Here is a 17351-nt window from a genome sequence, read left to right as displayed (position 1 = left end):
TTCCAGATCTTCCACAGCCCAGCCTGTAAAGTTACTACAACAACGTTACTGCTACATCCCATCTGTCAAAGCAAGTCATGAGCACAATGCAGACTCAAGAGACAAGGAAATAGACTCCACCTCTTTTTTTAGATCATTTACTTATTTATTTGAAAGGCAGACAGAGAGAGATTTTCCATCTGCTAGTTCACTCCCCAAATGGCCACAACAGCCAGATTTGCACCAGGCCAAATCAGGAGCCAGGAACTCCATTCTGGTCTCCCACATGGATGGCAGAGGCCCAAGCACTCAGGCCATCCTCTGCCACCTCCCTAGGTACATTAGTAGGAAGCTGGATTAGAAGCACCAACAGCCAGGACTCAAACTGACACTGCATTACAGGATGCCAGCACTACAAGCATTGGCTTAACCCACTGAGCTGGACTCTACCTCTCAATAAGGTTTTGTAGAGATAGTGAAGAGATCATCACCAGATCTTTTAGAAGGGCAACCACTGCTGCAGAGGCTCATCATCACTGAGACCAAGGCATGGAATGCTTTATGTTGATGCAGTTGCTGCCTGCTCTGGGATTTCCATCTCACACTGCTGCTACTCTCTACAGTGCTATTACCCATTACTGAAGAATTAGCATAAAGTCACAGGCACTATTCCTCATTACTGACAACACTGCTGAAGTCTATAATACCCAATACCTTGTGTCCCCATTGTCCGAACACTTTAATGAGACCCCTTTCACAGCCTCCAGTGACAGCCACCTATGACTTGGGTTTCAGCTTTATCCAAGGCTGGTGAGCCAACATCAGAGGGTGTTACATAACCTAGCATCAGGCTAGAGGGACTAGCATAGTGTTATACTCAGAATCAGCCCATTCCTCTGCCCCTGGGGATTACCCTTAAACAAAATTCCTCATTTCTAACATCTTTTGAGGTGAATTCTAACTCAAGATATCATACAATTGATTCCCAAGAGGCCTCCACCTCCTCTTCCAGAAATGACTAACTGTGGTATATGTTGTATCTAAATCCAAGTCAGGATTCCAGCTATACACAAAGGTAGAAGGAGGTCATTGGCTTTAAATTGTTCTTAAAATGTAAATGACCATTTGAAATCTTTTTCCAGAGAAATGGACACCATCAAGTTTTAGTTGTCATTTATAAATGGAACTAGAAAGCAAAGAGTGATGGGAGAACTGCCTGAGAAAGATGAGCAAATGCTACATGCCTGGACATGACCTTGCTAACTATTTGCATACATTATCTCATTTAATTCCAGAAACAAGAGTAGGTAACAATGACAAATGATCTCATTTACACTTAAAAAGTTAAGCCATTTATCCAAAATTGCACATATAATGGATACTAAGCCAGGATTCTCTTCTGCTAGGTCCAACTCCCAAAATACACTTCCTTAGCTCCAGCCCTACCCTGCGCACCTAGAATACCTTAAACACTCAGAGCCCCACTCCTTGGCTTACAACCTCCACCACAGTCACGAGTACTCAACGTTTGGCAATAATGGAAGGATTTCTCCATTTTGCCTGATGCCAACCTTGTTGATGGCTCTACAGTCTCTTCAAGGTCCACCACAGGAAAAGCCAATGCCAACAAAGAGCCACTCCTAGATTTTAAAAGGCTTTTTTCATTGGCAGACACAGAATTATGCTGTGTTTTTTTTTTTTTAAGTTGGAGACCTGGGTAAGGAAAATTCGAAAGATGTCATGCTAAATGACAAAACTTTATCTCCCTAAGGTGGTAAACATGCACAATATTCCTAGCTGGGAAGTCGCTGCCAATTTGCCTCTCCATTTGTCAGCTGAAATAATAAACCCACAGAATAAAATGTGCAAGAGTCAGATTTTCCCCTTGCTCACCCAAATGATCAGAGCTAGTGAATAATGACACTAATATCTGACTCCTATAATGGAATTTGGTTCATTGCTCACGCTGAAGTCACACTTCAGATTGTTTCCAGTGGCTAATTGGCCTGACACTCCCTCACTTTTCTAACAGGCACAGACTGAAGAATTTTCTAGAAAAAAAAAAAATTATGTGCTTTCTGAATGACAGTAATTTGGCAAGAAATATTTTAATTATTTCCTAATTCCTGAAATATGAAGCATTTGAGAACTACAATAAGATATGTGTGAAAGAAACACAGTGAGTCATATTTTAAAGGTAGTAAAAAAGAGACAGAGAGAAATTGAGTGATTTACACACTATTACTGGGAGAGCCTAAAAGTTGAACACAAAACTGCCAACACCTAAGTTTGTGATTACTTTCTTAAAAATTATGCTCCTCAAATAAATAAATTTAAAAAAAATTACACCTCTCACCAACCAATATCCTATCAGGATCCTTAAATTCACTCTTGCCAGGATGTCTGAATAACCTAAACCATATATATGTATCTGGAAGTTTAAATGTGAGTGTTCTGCTGTCACAATATTAACCCTAACATGATTCATCCACTCTCTGTCAAATGTAGTACCAATTTCTGTCTTATTTCCAGGTTTAATCCATCACAACTGTCATCCAAAGCATTTTTTTTAAAGCACAGTTACTTCAAATACAAATTGAAGAGAGTTTCACTAGCCAACATAAGCTTTTATCTAATATTTTGGTTAATTTTGCAGATATGGACTGGCAAAGCCATTTAATTCTAAGAGATTGGATCTAATCTTAATTCCATGAAGATAAGGGCAAATGAGCTAGCTATTTGGCTCTGTCAATGAGCTATTTTGCTTGAAATTTCTGTAGGATTAAGCTGTCACATTAAAAGTCCGCGGTGGATGGATGAACTTTCTGAGTACCTTTTTTAGATGATTCAAACTCTATTAAAATTTTACCATTATCAGCAAACTGCATGTGAAGGAAAATCTATGCCCCTCTGTGATATGTAATCTTTTTCTTTCATTCCAGCAGCAAACCAACTACAGAGAGGCAAGTATTTCTCCTTTTGTTTCATCCTGTAAAGGTGTCACTTATAAATGATGGCCAGACCCCTCTGGAACCCAACTGTCGATCAGGCACAATGTGGTCACCAAGCAGACATTGAGGTGAGAAAACTCACTCCCTAGTTTTCACTTAACGTAGTAGATCCAATGTTCTGTCAAAATTCAGTGCTTCAAAAGGGCATAATTGGAAGCAGTGGGAGTGTAGCCACTGAAATCAAAAGTCATAAAGGGGGCCGGCACTGTGGCTCACTTGGTTAATCCTCTGCCTGCAGCGCCGGCATCTCATATGGGTAACGGGTTCTAGTCCCAGCTGCTCCTCTTCCAGTCCAGCTCTCTGCTGCGGCCCGGAAGGGCAGTGGAGGATGGCCCAGGTGCTTGGGACCCTGCACCTGCATTGGAGACCAGGAGGAAGCACCTGGCTCCTGGCTTTGGATTGGCGCAGCGCCAGCCGTAGCGGCCATTTGGGGGGTGAACCAACGGAGGGAAGATCTTTCTCTCTGTCTCTCTCTCTCATGCTGTCTATAACTCTACCTGTCAAATAAATAAATAAAAATCATACAGGAAATCCCTTATGGTGAAGTCAAATACCAAATTTTTAGTCTAGCAAGAGTCAGGGAGGTGTAAAGAGAAGAGAGGCAGACAGAGCGAGAGAGACCTTAAAATGTAAGATATAAAGAGAAGAGAGGCAGACAGAGCGAGAGAGACCTTAAAATTTAAGATAAAATGTGGTGAGTACTCTCCTGGCCTCTTTCTCCCCCTTAAGATTTACTTATTTACTGGAAAAGCAGAGAGACAGAGGAGAGACAGATGTCTTCCATCCCCTGGTTTGCTTCTCAAATGGCTGCAACAGCCCCAGATGGGCCAGACTGGAGCCGGAATCCCAGATAGCATTCTTGAGTTAAAGTATTTGGGCCGTTGTCTGCTGTCAGAAACATCAGCAGGAAACTGAGCTGGAAGTGGAGCAGCTGGGACTGAAACCAGCACTCTGATAGGAGATCTGGGCATGCCAACCTGCTGCTGTGCAACGCCTACCTCTTCTACTGGCTTCTGATTTATCAACTCTATTTTCTCTATAAAGTTCTCTATCACCAGGATATCAAAATTTAATTTAAAAAATATTCTTCCACATATGCACTGTGTACCAGCTATTATATAAGCACTTTAGAAACACAGCTTCCTATAATCCTCACAACAAAATAGATGGCAGTTTTATGCTCCCATTTTGATTGATGAGAAAAACAAATTCGGAGGGGTGAGCTGACTTATTCAAAGTTACACAGCTAATGAGCTGCATCCTGTACTGTACAACAGAAGAAATATAAGCTGTAGTTTTTTATCATCTAGGAAAGAAGTCCCTAACCCTGGTCACTGGTAGAACAGCCAGGAAACTGTACCCTAAAATGCCAATGCCTGGGTTCCCCACTATGGACTCTGATTTAATTCATCTCAGCTGGAGTCTAGGGAATTATGTTTTGGTTTGGCTTTAGATTTCCTTGGTCTAATGTGTATCTCAGGTTGAGAACCACTGACCCAGTTTGAGAGGATATATCAGTAATTCTCAAATTAACATGCAGAAACTCCCAGTTTCTGATCCTGTAAGTCTGGATGGAGCCTAAGCGTCTGCATTTCTAACAAGTTTTCAAATGTTGCTGCTGCTGGACGACACTTTGACAACCACTGCTCTTTGAAGAGATGAGATATTGCACCAAACCTATTCTCCCTCACTGGCTACACAGCTAAATTGCACTGCCCAGTTTCCCTTGCATCTAGTCGGGACCACGTGGAAATTCTTACCAATGACTTAGGGGTGGGAGTGACATGCATGCCTCTTTAGGTCTGAGGCTGCTGAGAGCATATGTGACTTTTTTTTGTATTTGAGAGATAGAGTTATAGACAGTGAGAGACAGAGAGAAAGGTCTTCCTTCCATTGGTTCACTCCCCAAGTGGCTGCCACAGCCAGCATTGCACCAATCCGAAGCCAGGAGCCAGGTGCTTCTTCCTGGTCTCCCATGCGGGTGCAGGGGCCCAAGCACTTGGGCCATCCTCCACTGCATTCCCAAGCCACAGCAGAGAGTTGGATTGGAAGAGGAGCAACTGGGACAGAACTGGAGCCCCAACCGGGACTAGATCCCAGGGTGCCAGCGCCACAGGCGGAGGATTAGCCAAGTGAGCCGCGGCACCGGCCTTTTTTTTAAAGATTTATTTTTATTTATTTGAAAGACAGAATTACAGAGAGAGGTAGAGACAGAGAGAGATCTTCCATCTGCTGCTTCACTCCCCAGATGGCCACAACGGCCATAGCTGTGTCGATGCAAATCCAGAATCCAGGAGCTTCTTCCGGGTCTCCCACGTGGGTGCAGGGGCCCCAGTACTTGGGCCATCTTCTACTGCTTTCCCAGGCCATAGCAGAGAGCTGGATCAGAAGAGGTAACCCACTACGCCACAGCACCAGCCCCACATATGTGACTTTTTTACACTGTCTCTGTCCCTGTCTGCTGGCCAGCTGCTCATAACTTCAATACTGCCATATCAGTTCATATTTATTGACCAAAAATAAATCCATGACCAAGCCTGATGTGAGTGAATGAAGAACCCTTCATAAGCCACAAAGCAACAGGAAGGGTATGTGATCCTCTACCAGGGAAAAGATACTGAATAACTGGGAACAATGAGACAAATGACCACTTCAGACCAGGGAGATGAGAGAACGGTCTGTCCCATATGGAAGCTTGAACTTTAAGCGGATCAGGTTCAAATCCTGAGTAGACAAGTTATCTGGAAGAGACCAGCAGGTAAACCAAATCCCACTCCAGTCCAATTACACCATATTTTCAGCAAAAATAGTGTCTCCTGAAAAGGTGGATTATGCTCTGTGTGATACATGTGAAAGAAGCCTACCGTACGTCATGAAGAGTAAAGCTCAGAAATAGCTGAAGTTATTGTCCAGTGGACAAGGCAATTCAGAGCCAAACAGTGGAAAGGCAAGGTACAGTCATACCTTCATTATATTAATATAAACTGAATACTTGTGGGGAGCAACTGGGAGCAACTCGGACTAGACTAAGTTACTGGAATTAAGACTTATTCTATGCATCTGCTCTCCCACAATATGGCGCTGAGAAGGGAGAAACAGCTTCTACACAGCTACCTCCAGTTCAACCAATAAACAGCAGGACCTGCTCCTGATTGGAGGAGAGCAGCGTACTCGGTGTGTGGGTAGCAGAGTTGGGATTGGTGGAAGAGGACTATAAAGGAGGAGAGAGACAACATGTACCAGGGAACATCTAAAGGGAACACCTGTGCAGCCCCCGAGAGAGCCGGCCGGCGGTGTGCCGCTCCCCCGCGGAAGTGGGGAAAGTGGCAGGGGGAACCGCCCTTCCACGGAGGTGGAAGGGTCGGTAGCCAACCCGGGAAGAACCAGCAGCAAACCCGGGGAGGGCCGAGCAGACAAAAGAACAGCGCAGGGTCCTGTGTCGTTCCTCCGTGAAGAGGGGGAGCGACAAATACTTAGCAGAGAGGCTAAGCCATCCAAATTAACCACACAAATTTGGTTTTACTTTTACCCACAGTTGGTAAGTTGGAAATCAGTACAAACACCCCTAGGAGAGAACAGAACCTGAGGACAGAAGAGGACTGTTACACACAATACTGGATTCAAGTTTCAGAAGCTGGAAAGTTTACACTCCAGACATTGAAAGAAGTCTTGAAGGTTATCATAGTAGCTCAGGTGATAATCTTGGGGAAATCATTGAGAAAATAAGATGTATCTGAGCAATCAAGCTTGACAAAAGTCCCAACTTTCCACTAATCCACTGTTGCTGGGAATGCAAGCTGGTAAAGCCACTATGGAAGTCAGTTTGGAGATTCCTCACAAACCTGAATATAGCCCTACTGTACAACCCAGCCATCCCTCTCCCTGGAATTTACCCAAAGGAAATTAAATTGGCAAATAAAAGAGCTGTCTGCACTTCAATGTTTATTGCAGCTCACTTCACAATAGCTAAGACATGGAATCAACCTAAATGCCCATCAGCAGAAGACTGGATGAAGAAATTATGGGATATGTACTCTATAGAATACTATATAGTAGTAAAAAAAAAAATGAAATCTGGTCATTTGCGACAAAATGGAGGAATCTGGAAAACATCATGAAATAAGCCAGTCCCAAAGGGACAAATATCATATATTCTCCCTGATTGGTGACAACTAACTGAGCACCTAAAAGGAAACCTGTCGAAGTGAAATGGACACTATGAGAAACAAATGTCTTGATCAGCCCTTGTCCTGACTATCGAGGAATGACTTGCTATTTTATTCCTTATAGTATTTTTTGTTCTACTTAATACCATTGGTTGAACTCTTTAATTAGCACACAATTATTCTTAGGTGTTTAAATTTAACTGAAAAGTGATCCCTGTTAAATATAAGAGTAGGAATAAGAGAGGGAAGAGATGTATAGTTCGGCACATGCTCACTCGGACTTACCCCTAATGGTAGAGCTAGAAATGTGCCAGGGGATTCCCATTCAATCCCATCAAGGTGGTGTGTACCAATGCCATCTTACTTGTTAAAGTGATCAGTTTGAGTTCATAACTGATCAAAAAGATAGGATTAAGTGTCAAAGGGATTACATAAATAAGGCCAGTGTCTGCAAATAATAATTGATAGAATTAAAAAGGAGAGAATGATCCTACATGGGAAGCAGGATACACAGCAGACCCATAGAATGGCAAATGCCCTGGCCTCAGAATCAGCCCTTAAGGCATTCGGATCTGGCTAAAAAGCAAATGAGAGTTTTGCAGGCATGGAAAGCCAAGACACTGAGGGAAAAAAAATGACCTAAATGAAAGATTTCTGTGAGTGAGATCCCAGCGGGAAGAACGGGCCATCAAAGAAGGCAGTACCTTTCTCTGAAGGGAGGAAAGAACTTCCACTTTGACTATGGCCTTTTCTAAACAAGATCAGAGTTGGTGAACTGAAGAGGCTTCCATAGCCTTGGCAGCTCACGACAAGAGTCTCGGGTGATTACTGACATCATAAATAAGAGTGTCAATTGTTAAATCAACAACAGGAGCCACTGTGCACCTGCTCCCCATGTAGGACCTCTGTCCTTAATGTGTTGTACTATGCGAATTAATGGTAAAACTACTACCCAAACAGTACTCTATACTTCGTGTGCCTTTGTGGGTGCAGTCTGTTGAAATCTTTAATTAATATATTCTAAATTGATCTTCTATATATAAAGATAATTGAAAATGAATCTTGATGGAGAATGGGATGGGAGAGGGAGTGAGAGATGGGATGGTTGCAGGTGGGAGGGAGGTTATGGGGGGGAAAGCCGCTATAATTCGCAAGTTGTACTTTGGAAATTTATATTTATTAAATAAAAGTTTAAAAAAAAAAGCTTAAGGAAAAATGAAAAAATAGTCCCAACTTTCAGAAAGAAAAAATAAAAAAATATGTATGTGAGTGTGGGGAGCAACTGGGAGCAACTCGGACTAGACTAAGTTACTGGAATTAAGACTTATTCTATGCATTTGCTCTCCCACAATATGGCGCTGGGAGAGGAGGTAACAGCTTCTACACAGCTGCCTCCAGTTCAACCAATAAACTGTAGGACCTGCTCCTGATTGGAGGAGAGCAGCATACTCGGCGTGTGGGTAGCAGAGTTGTGATTGGCGGAAGAGGAGTATAAGGGAGGAGAGAGACAACATGCACGAGGAATATCTAAGGGGAACATCTATCTGAAGGAACACCTGTGCAGCCCCCGAGAGAGCCGGCCGGCGGTGTGCTGCTCCCCCGCGGAAGTGGGGAAAGTGGACAGGGGGAACCGCCCTTCCATGGAGGTGGAAGGGACGGCAGCCAACCCGGGAAGAACCAGCAGCAAACCCGGGGAGGGCCGAGCAGACAAAAGAACAGCGCAGGGTCCTGTGTCGTTCCTCCACGAAGACGGGGAGCGACATGTGAGGTCTTCAGACTGTCTTGCAAAGTGGGAATTTCTCACCTGAGGACATGGGACTTCAGTGGTTCTCATACCAAACTACTATACGGGAAGAAAACTAACCAGACAAGCATGTGGAACACTGGAAGCTTCTCTCTCAAGTGATTACAGGTTCATCCAGAATTGAGACCAACTGTGCTACTAGCACAGCCTAGAAGATCACCTACCAGGAGACAGAGAGGGTCTCTCAAGTGCCTGCCAACTCCAGGATTCTATGTCCTTTGAAGAGTCTGTAAGCAGCACGTGTAATGCAAAGCTCAGGATCTGGACTCAAAAGACTCTGGGTTTCTACCTCATTGGGAGTAGACAACCTAACACAAAAAGACTTCTTTCTATTACCTTTTGTTGCCTAATTTCACACCCATTATTTTCAGGGTCACAAAAAGAAGGACCTAAATATAATGGAGACAGGATGGGCTTTAAAGACAAACCCTTCCTCTGTGTTTTATCAGCTGTGTGACTTTTGGCAACTTACTTAAATTCTCAGAGCTTGGGGCCAACTCTGTGGCATAGTTGGTTAAGCATCCTCCTGCAGCACCGGCATCCCATGTGGGCGCCAGTGCAAGTCCTGGCTGCTCCACTTCTGATCCAGCTCCCTGCTGATTACCTGGGAAGGCAGTGCAAGATGGCAGAGGTGCTTGGGCCTTTGCACCTGCATGGGAGAACCAGAAGAAGCACCAGTTGTTGTGGCTATTTGGAGAGTGAACTAGTGGATGAAAGACCTCTCTCGCTGTCTCTCCTTCTCTCCATCTACAACTCTGCCTCTTGAGTAAATAAATAAATCTTTCAAAAAATTACTGGAACCTGAATTTCATTACCTATGAATTAAGAAACATATCTCTATTACAGATAGAATCATCTACATAATATGTGTGGTCCAATACAAAATGAAAATAGTGAGACCATTGCAGCCATTTGGGGAGTGAACCATCAGATGGAAACCTCCCCTCCGCCTCCTCTCCCTCTCCCTCCTTCTTTCTGTTATTCTGTGCTTCAAATAAACAAAATAAATATTTTTTAAAAACCCACAAGAATCACTGATAAATCATTTCATTAACCAAGTATAGACCCTTCTAAGCCAGAGACACTGTGTAAATGCACAGTACATGCACGAAGCCAGCCCTGCTTTCAGAGTTGTCAATAGTAGAGACAATGAATGTCAGAGAAAAATCATTGTACTTATTTAAGTATTCAAAGGTATCTGTTATTAGGATAAATGCCATTATAGACAATTTTCTTACCAGCTCCTTCTACTTGCCATTTAGCATCTCTTCTGTCTTTAAAATGAAGAAGAATGGTTCAATATACAAATGACAATATGGCTTCTAGAAACATCTGACAGAGTCAAACTTAAATTGGCTTTTAAGATGGAAAGTAATAGATAACATATTTTTTCTCTAGGAATGGTACCAAAACAGCATAGATCCTGGAGGGAAGTTCATCAGAATCCCAAAGAACAGTGACCACAGATAATTTATTCAAATGCCTCCCAGCATAGGCTGACAGCTCAGCATGAGATGAGCTATTTATTTCAGGTTAACATACACACATAAAAATAACAAGAATATTAAAAATGAGTTTTTATTTCCAGAGAAAAGGAAAAAATAAATATTCTCGGGAAACATTTGCTGGGTAGCTGCCACTGTACTAGTGTAGCAGGATCAGCAAACTGAGTTCTGGCCTTCAGGGGGTTCACAGCTCAGGACAGAAAGCATGTAGCAGACTCCCGTTCAGGTCACGCATGGTGATACCAACACACACATACCTTCAATATTGCTTCCTTCCAGTTCATTCTCTACCCTCCAACTCATTTATTTAAAATCTTTCAGTGACTTCCCAGTGACCTCAGAACAACTTCCATGCAGTAGAAGGAGATAAATGGCCAGGCCAGAACATAAGAGAAAGTGTTTCACTCTTCCTCCACCAACAGACTGAATGAAGCCCACCCACAGCGAAGAGAACCAGGTTCTTTGCCCAGTTACTATTCAATTGCTAATCTCTTCCAGAAGCACACTCACACACCATACTCAGAAATAATGTCTTACCAACTATCTGGGCATCTCAGCTCAGTCAGGTTGACATAGAACATTAACCTTCAGAGCATGGAGGAGAATGACTGGGGACAATGCCTGTGCAGGATGAAGGGAAAGAAGCAGGAGCAGCAGGGAGAGACCTTGGCCTGCAGTGTACGTCTGACGTCTATGAAAGGATAGAGATAAGGAGGGGGGTTGGCTAGGAAGAGTTTCAGTCTGTAGGGCAATTCTAGAAATAGACTGGCCAGACTGAGAAGAGTTCCTCAGGCCAACATCAGTCATTAGGGTTGTCCCACACCCCACAGGGATGGGCCTGTGCCAGCAGTCCCCAGGGCTCTGTGCCCACCTGGCAGCAGCATCCCAGTCATATATAGTCTTCGTGTAAACTCAGCTGTGGGTCAACTGTCCTTTCTGTAGCAGGAAATATAGTTGGTGCATATTTTCAGTCCCCAAGGTCCATGAATTATATCTTACAGATCTACTTGTCCATGCAGACTTAAGAAACTTCTCTGTGGTTCCCATGGGCCTCTCCTGAAGGAGAGAACAGTTAGATTAAGAGAACAGTTAGATTGTTAAATCAACAATAGGAGTCACTGTGCACTTGCTCCCCATGTAGGACCTCTGTCCTTAATGTGTTGTACTATGAGAATTAATGGTAAAACTAGTCTTCAAACAGTACTTTATACTCAGTGTGTCTGTGTGGGTGCAAACTGTTGAAATCTTTACTCAGTATAGAGTTGATCTTCTGTATATAAAGATAGTTAAAAATGAATCTTAATGAAGAATGGGGTGGGAAAGGAATAGGAGATGGGATGTTTTGGGGGTGGGAGGGTGGTTATGGGGGGAAGAACTGCTATAATCCAAAAGTTGTACTTTTGAAATTTATATTTATTAAATAAAAGTTTTCAATTAAAAAAGAGGACAGTTAGAGAGATTAATTAGGGCCGTGCTCAGTACCACACCTGACTCATCCTGACCTCCTTTTATCCATTTTGTGTTTCTTTCATCGTAGCTGGTTTACCTAATAGCAGAGAGAGGCCTCAGACCATGATGCAGGTCTTGCATCTGTGAAAGGGGTGGGGAAAGATTGGGCAGAAAATTCTCAGACTGTAGTACAGTCTACAAAAGTCCCATGGAGCACATCTGAGCCAAAGTTGCCCACAACAGAGGGGCCATGCATCCTATGGGAACAGCTGGCGTTAGCCCACTGTGCGCAGTCATTGGCTAGGAACAAACTGGAGAAATGTGACCTCGGAGGAAACATAATGGCAGACTCAGAAAGGGGCAGCTGAGGCTGTTATTCAACTCTGCTCCCTGTAACAGATATGACTGTGTATTTTCATGGCTGCCATCACAGGAATCAGAGATCTTAGTTGATATCAAGCATCGTTAACTTTAAGGACGGAAGTAATCACAAAGGCACAAGAAACGCTGGGAGAGTGTAGATGTTCAGTACAGCTTCTCTGTCCTTTCTTGCAGCATTAGGGTGTGCTCTGTCACAAAGTAACTTACAAGGTCTCAACACTGAGTACAGAAGGAATAAGCATTTAGCTTAGCAGTTAAGACACCCATGTCCCAATTGGAGTGCCTGGGTTCAATTCTCCCCTCTGGCTCCTGACTCCAGCTTCCTGCCAATACAGTCCCAGGGAGATAGTAGTGATGGCTCAAGTAAATCGGTTCCTGCCTCCTCTATAGGAGACCTGGATTTTGTTCCTGGCTCCTAGCTCTGGCCTAAGCCTGGCCCTAGCCATTGCAGTCATCTGGGGAGTAAACCAGGAGATGAGAGCTCCCCTCCACTCCCATCTCTCTCTTTCTCTCAAATAAATTAAAATTATTTTTAATTTTGTATGCAATAATTTCACTTACAAACCCTCTGCAGATCCTTTCTTCCCTCCAAACTATTCTATGAGGATACTTTTTAAAGTTTGTAGGGAGCCAGCGCTGTGGTGTAGAAGGTTAACCCTACTCCTGCAGTGCCAGCATCCCATATGGGCATTGGTTCAAATCCTGGCTGCTCCACATCCAATCCAGCTCCTTGCTAATGCTCCTGGGAAAGCAGCAGATGATGGCCCAAGTAATTTGGCTCCTGCACCCAAGTGGGAGCGAGAAAAAGCTCCTGGCTCCTGGTTTCAGCCTTGCCCAGACTGGCCATTGCCACCATTTTGGGAGTGAACCAAAGAATAGAAGATTGATCGATCGATCTCTCTCTCTCTCTGTCTCTCTCTTTCTCTCCCTGTATCTGCCTTTCAAATAAATAAACAAACATTTTTTAAAACTTTGTGGAGGCTGGTGCGCGGTTCAATAGGCTAATCCTCCACCTAGCGGCGCCGGCACACCGGGTTCTAGTCCCGGTCGGGGTACCAGATTCTGTCCCGGTTGCCCCTCTTCCAGGACAGCTCTCTGCTGTGGCCCGGGAGTGCAGTGGAGGATGGCCCAAGTGCTTGGGCCCTGCACCCCATGGGAGACCAGGAGAAGCACCTGACTTCTGCCTTTGGATCAATGTGGTGCGCCGGCCGCGGCATGCCAGCCGTGGCGGCCATTGGAGGGTGAACCAATGGCAAAAGGAAGATCTTTCTCTCTGTCTCTCTCTCTCACTATCCACTCCGCCTGTCAAAAAAAAAAAAAAAAAAAAAAAAAAAAAAAAACAAAAAAAAGACAGAATGGACAGAGATGGGGTGGGGGGTGCTATTTCCTTCTCTGAACAGGGGGAAATGTTTAGAGCCTTAAGTTCTGGGAGGTGAATTGTAGTTTCAGAGGTGAAAGATTTGAATTTCCAAGAATGCAGGTCTAGGTAAGGGGAGAAAGCAAAAGAGAAAACTACCAGAGAATAAAAGGTTTACCTAGTAAACCTTGTCTTTACGTAAGTATTCAGTGAATGAATGATTTTAGCTGGAGAGGCATTATTGCTTCCCATTCTCTCTACTGAGAGTGACTTCTTCCATCAAAATACCATCAGCAATGAAATCATAATTGTCAGCATCTAAGCTTTTTGAAGTTAGGTTTATAGGTCCACTCATAATCATTAGGAACATTACTTATTTAAGCAAAAGAGGAAACAAATTGATAGTCCAAGGACACTGGCCTCTGATAAGGTACAGCCTGTAGAGTCACAGCGGAGAAGCCACTGAGAATGCCAAGTTGCTTCCCTCCCAGTTCACAGCATCCCACATCATCCCCAGAATTCCCTCTGATTCCAGCTTTGCCTAGACTTTTCAAATGAATTGCTACAGTCCTCCATCGCAGCCCACATCTGCTTCATTATGAGAAAGGGCACTCCACTCACAACCCTGCCTTGGATGGAAGAGTTCTAGAAATAGAGGAAGAAGGTCCTGGAACTCCATCCCTCTGCTGACATCCCTAGTTCCTCTTCTCCCATCCCCTCCCTCCACACGCTGTACTTGCTGGCCTGCTTGTCAAACATGTCAAAGGAGATAGCCCCACACGCCCAATCAGAGCTGCTTTAGGCATAAGTGAAATCACTGTCATCTTCACAGTGTGGGACCCAGAGAAAAGCCTTTGGCCCCAGAACATGTCTCTCTCTCTCTCTCTCTCTCTCTCTCTCTCTCTCCCCCTGTCTCTTGTACACACACATGTGTACATTTGAACTAAGGCTGAAAATTCTACCTTTGCAATTTCCTTCTAAAGGAGAAAGGTGTTTTTGGAAGTCACAGTCCTGGATGGCAGTAGGAATCACCTGTGGTCACTTTCCTTTCCCTGCAAACTTTCCTGACAGCATATGCCCTTGTCACATATAATGCTTGTTTGGCTTCCAGTGAGGAGCCAGTTGGATCACAATGTTGCAGTGAGGGGATCATTTCTGTCTGCTTTGCTCACACATCAGGGCTTCCTGCCTCAGAGGAAAGCAATGTTTGTCCCCTACATTCAGAAGAAGAAACAGAACAAACTAATACAGAAATGTGCACAACCATTTCATCACACAGCTCTCAGAGGCTGGATTCCATAGCCTGCTAGTACCAGTCGCTCCACCCAGAAAGCTCATGCTCCTACTCTCCACGGGCCCGGATCATTCTGCACTTCAGACGTTAGTTCATCCGTCATCCTCTCTGCCACTCAAATGAAATCTCGTCATCTCTATTTTCTTTCGCAACTCCCTATCCTTTTCCTTCATCACACTCTTAGAGTTGGTGAGTGTGAGTGCACTCTGCTGTTTGCTTATGTTCTGTGCACTGTTTGCCCCAGTATGTAGACTCCATAAGAGCAGAGGTCATCCCTCTGTGCAGCATCCAGCAGAATAGATCTTCACATTGGAGATGCTCAATAAACAGTACCTAAATGAATGGTAAGTGGAGCTGCATTTCTAATCCAAATGGCACAATAGTTATTTCTGTGTGCACTGCCTTCCTATAACTCGCTTACATTCTACTGAAAGTCTGTAGCCTCTAACTTAATGCAGAACCTTCCAAACAATTTAAGACTTCTTCCAGGGGCTGGCGCTGTGGCATAGTGGGTAAAGCTGCCACCTGCAGTGCCAGCATCCCATATGGATGCCATTTCTAGACCCAGCTGCTCCATTTCTGATCCAAGTCTCTGCTATGGCCTGGAAAAGCAGTGGAAGATGGCCCAAGTCCTTGGGGCCCTGCACCCGCACGGGAAACTTGGGAGAAGCTCCTGACTCCTGGCTTCAATAGGCACAGCTCTGGCCATTGCAGCCATCTGGGGAGTGAACCAGCGGATGGAAGACCCGTCTTTCTCTCTCTCTCTCTCTCTCTCTCTCTCTCTCTCTGCCTCTCCTTCTCTCTCTGTGTAACTCTGACTTTCAGATAAATAAATAAATCTTTAAAAAAAAATACTTCCGGCCAGCACTGCGGCTCAATAGGCTAATCCTCCGCCTGCGGTGCCGGCACCCCAGGTTCTAGTTCCAGTCGGGGCGCTGGATTCTGTCCCGGTTGCCCCTCTTCCAGGCCAGCTCTCTGCTGTGGCCAGGGAGTGCAGTGGAGGATGGTCCAAGTGCTTGGGCCCTGCACCCCATGGGAGACCAGGAGAAGCACCTGGCTCCTGGCTTCGGACCAGCGTGGTGCACCGCACTGGCCGCAGTGGCCATTGGAGGTTGAACCAACGGCAAAGGAAGACCTTTCTCTCTGTCTCTCTCTCTCACTGTCCACTCTGCCTGTCAAAAAAAAAAAAAACACCTTCCTCCATTAGAGATGAGTGTGATTGCATAACACTCCTGCTCCTCTCACATCCTTCCAGGGAAAGCTGTTCCTCCCAATCACTCTCCACAATCCTGGGAACTGGTGATCAGCTCTGCAACCACCTTGCAGCTTTCCCCAGGCCATGTTTATCTGTACTGCATAGCATCCACCTTGAGGTTCCAAGCATTTGATTTCAGCAGCTAAGTATTTAGTGTCTACCATTATTCACACTGTTCTGAAAGTAGACATGCGTTTTATAGAGCTTATCTGGACAACTGCCCTTCCTCCCCTTCTGAGAAAGGGAGAGAAACATTTCCTCCCTAATGTAAACAAATTCTCCCTAGGAAAAGGGGAGGAAAGAATGGGAGTCCTTCATCTTTGGAATGTAAATAAACATCTCCAGGAGGAAGGCAAGCATGTTCAAGTTCATAGCTCCTGGGATGTCTCTGTGAACTGGGCTTCATTCTGCTGAAATGTAAACACTTGACTCTCAGGATCACCTCCCCCTACCTAACCACCCTTGAATACTGAGACTTTTCTTCTACCCAGATACCAGGTTTCTTTACTCAGAAAGCCTTAACCTCATAGAAATATAAAATATTCTGACAACTCCACACCAGCCAAGTCCCCTTGAAGCTCCATTTCCCCATTTCCTATTCATTAGCCTACTTTCATTTGAAGTTTCACTTGAAGCTTCTCCGGGTTCTGCCTTCATCCTGGAAATTCTTTTTTCTTAACCTAGAAACCTTTTATTTACAGAATACAAACTTCATGCATTTCATAACACAAATTTAGGAGCATAGTGATTCTTTCCACCCTACACTCCTTCCCACCCTTCTTCCTCCACCCTTTCCTATTCCCATTCTTTTTTTAAAGATTTATTTATTTATTTGAAAGGCAGAGTTACAGAGAGGCAGAGGCAAAGAGAGAGGTCTTCCACCCGCTGGTTCACTCCCCAGATGGCCACAATGGCCAAAGCTGTGCCGATCTGGAGCCAGGAGCTTCTTCTGGGTCTCCCATGTGGGTGCAGCGGCCCAAGCACTTTTGCCATCCTCCACTGCTTTCCCAGGCACATTAGCAGGGAGCTGGATTGGAAGTTGAGCATCCAGGACTCGAACTGACACCAATATAGGATGCCAGAGCTGCAGATTTTACCCACTATGCGACAGCATTGTCCTCAATAACATTTTTAAAAGGAAGTTCTCTAC

This window comes from Oryctolagus cuniculus, chromosome 15, assembly GCF_964237555.1.
Source record: "Oryctolagus cuniculus chromosome 15, mOryCun1.1, whole genome shotgun sequence".
In the NCBI taxonomy this organism is placed as follows: domain Eukaryota; kingdom Metazoa; phylum Chordata; class Mammalia; order Lagomorpha; family Leporidae; genus Oryctolagus; species Oryctolagus cuniculus.
The sequence above is the reverse complement of the archived record's forward strand: the minus strand, read 5'-3'. Positions refer to the sequence as shown.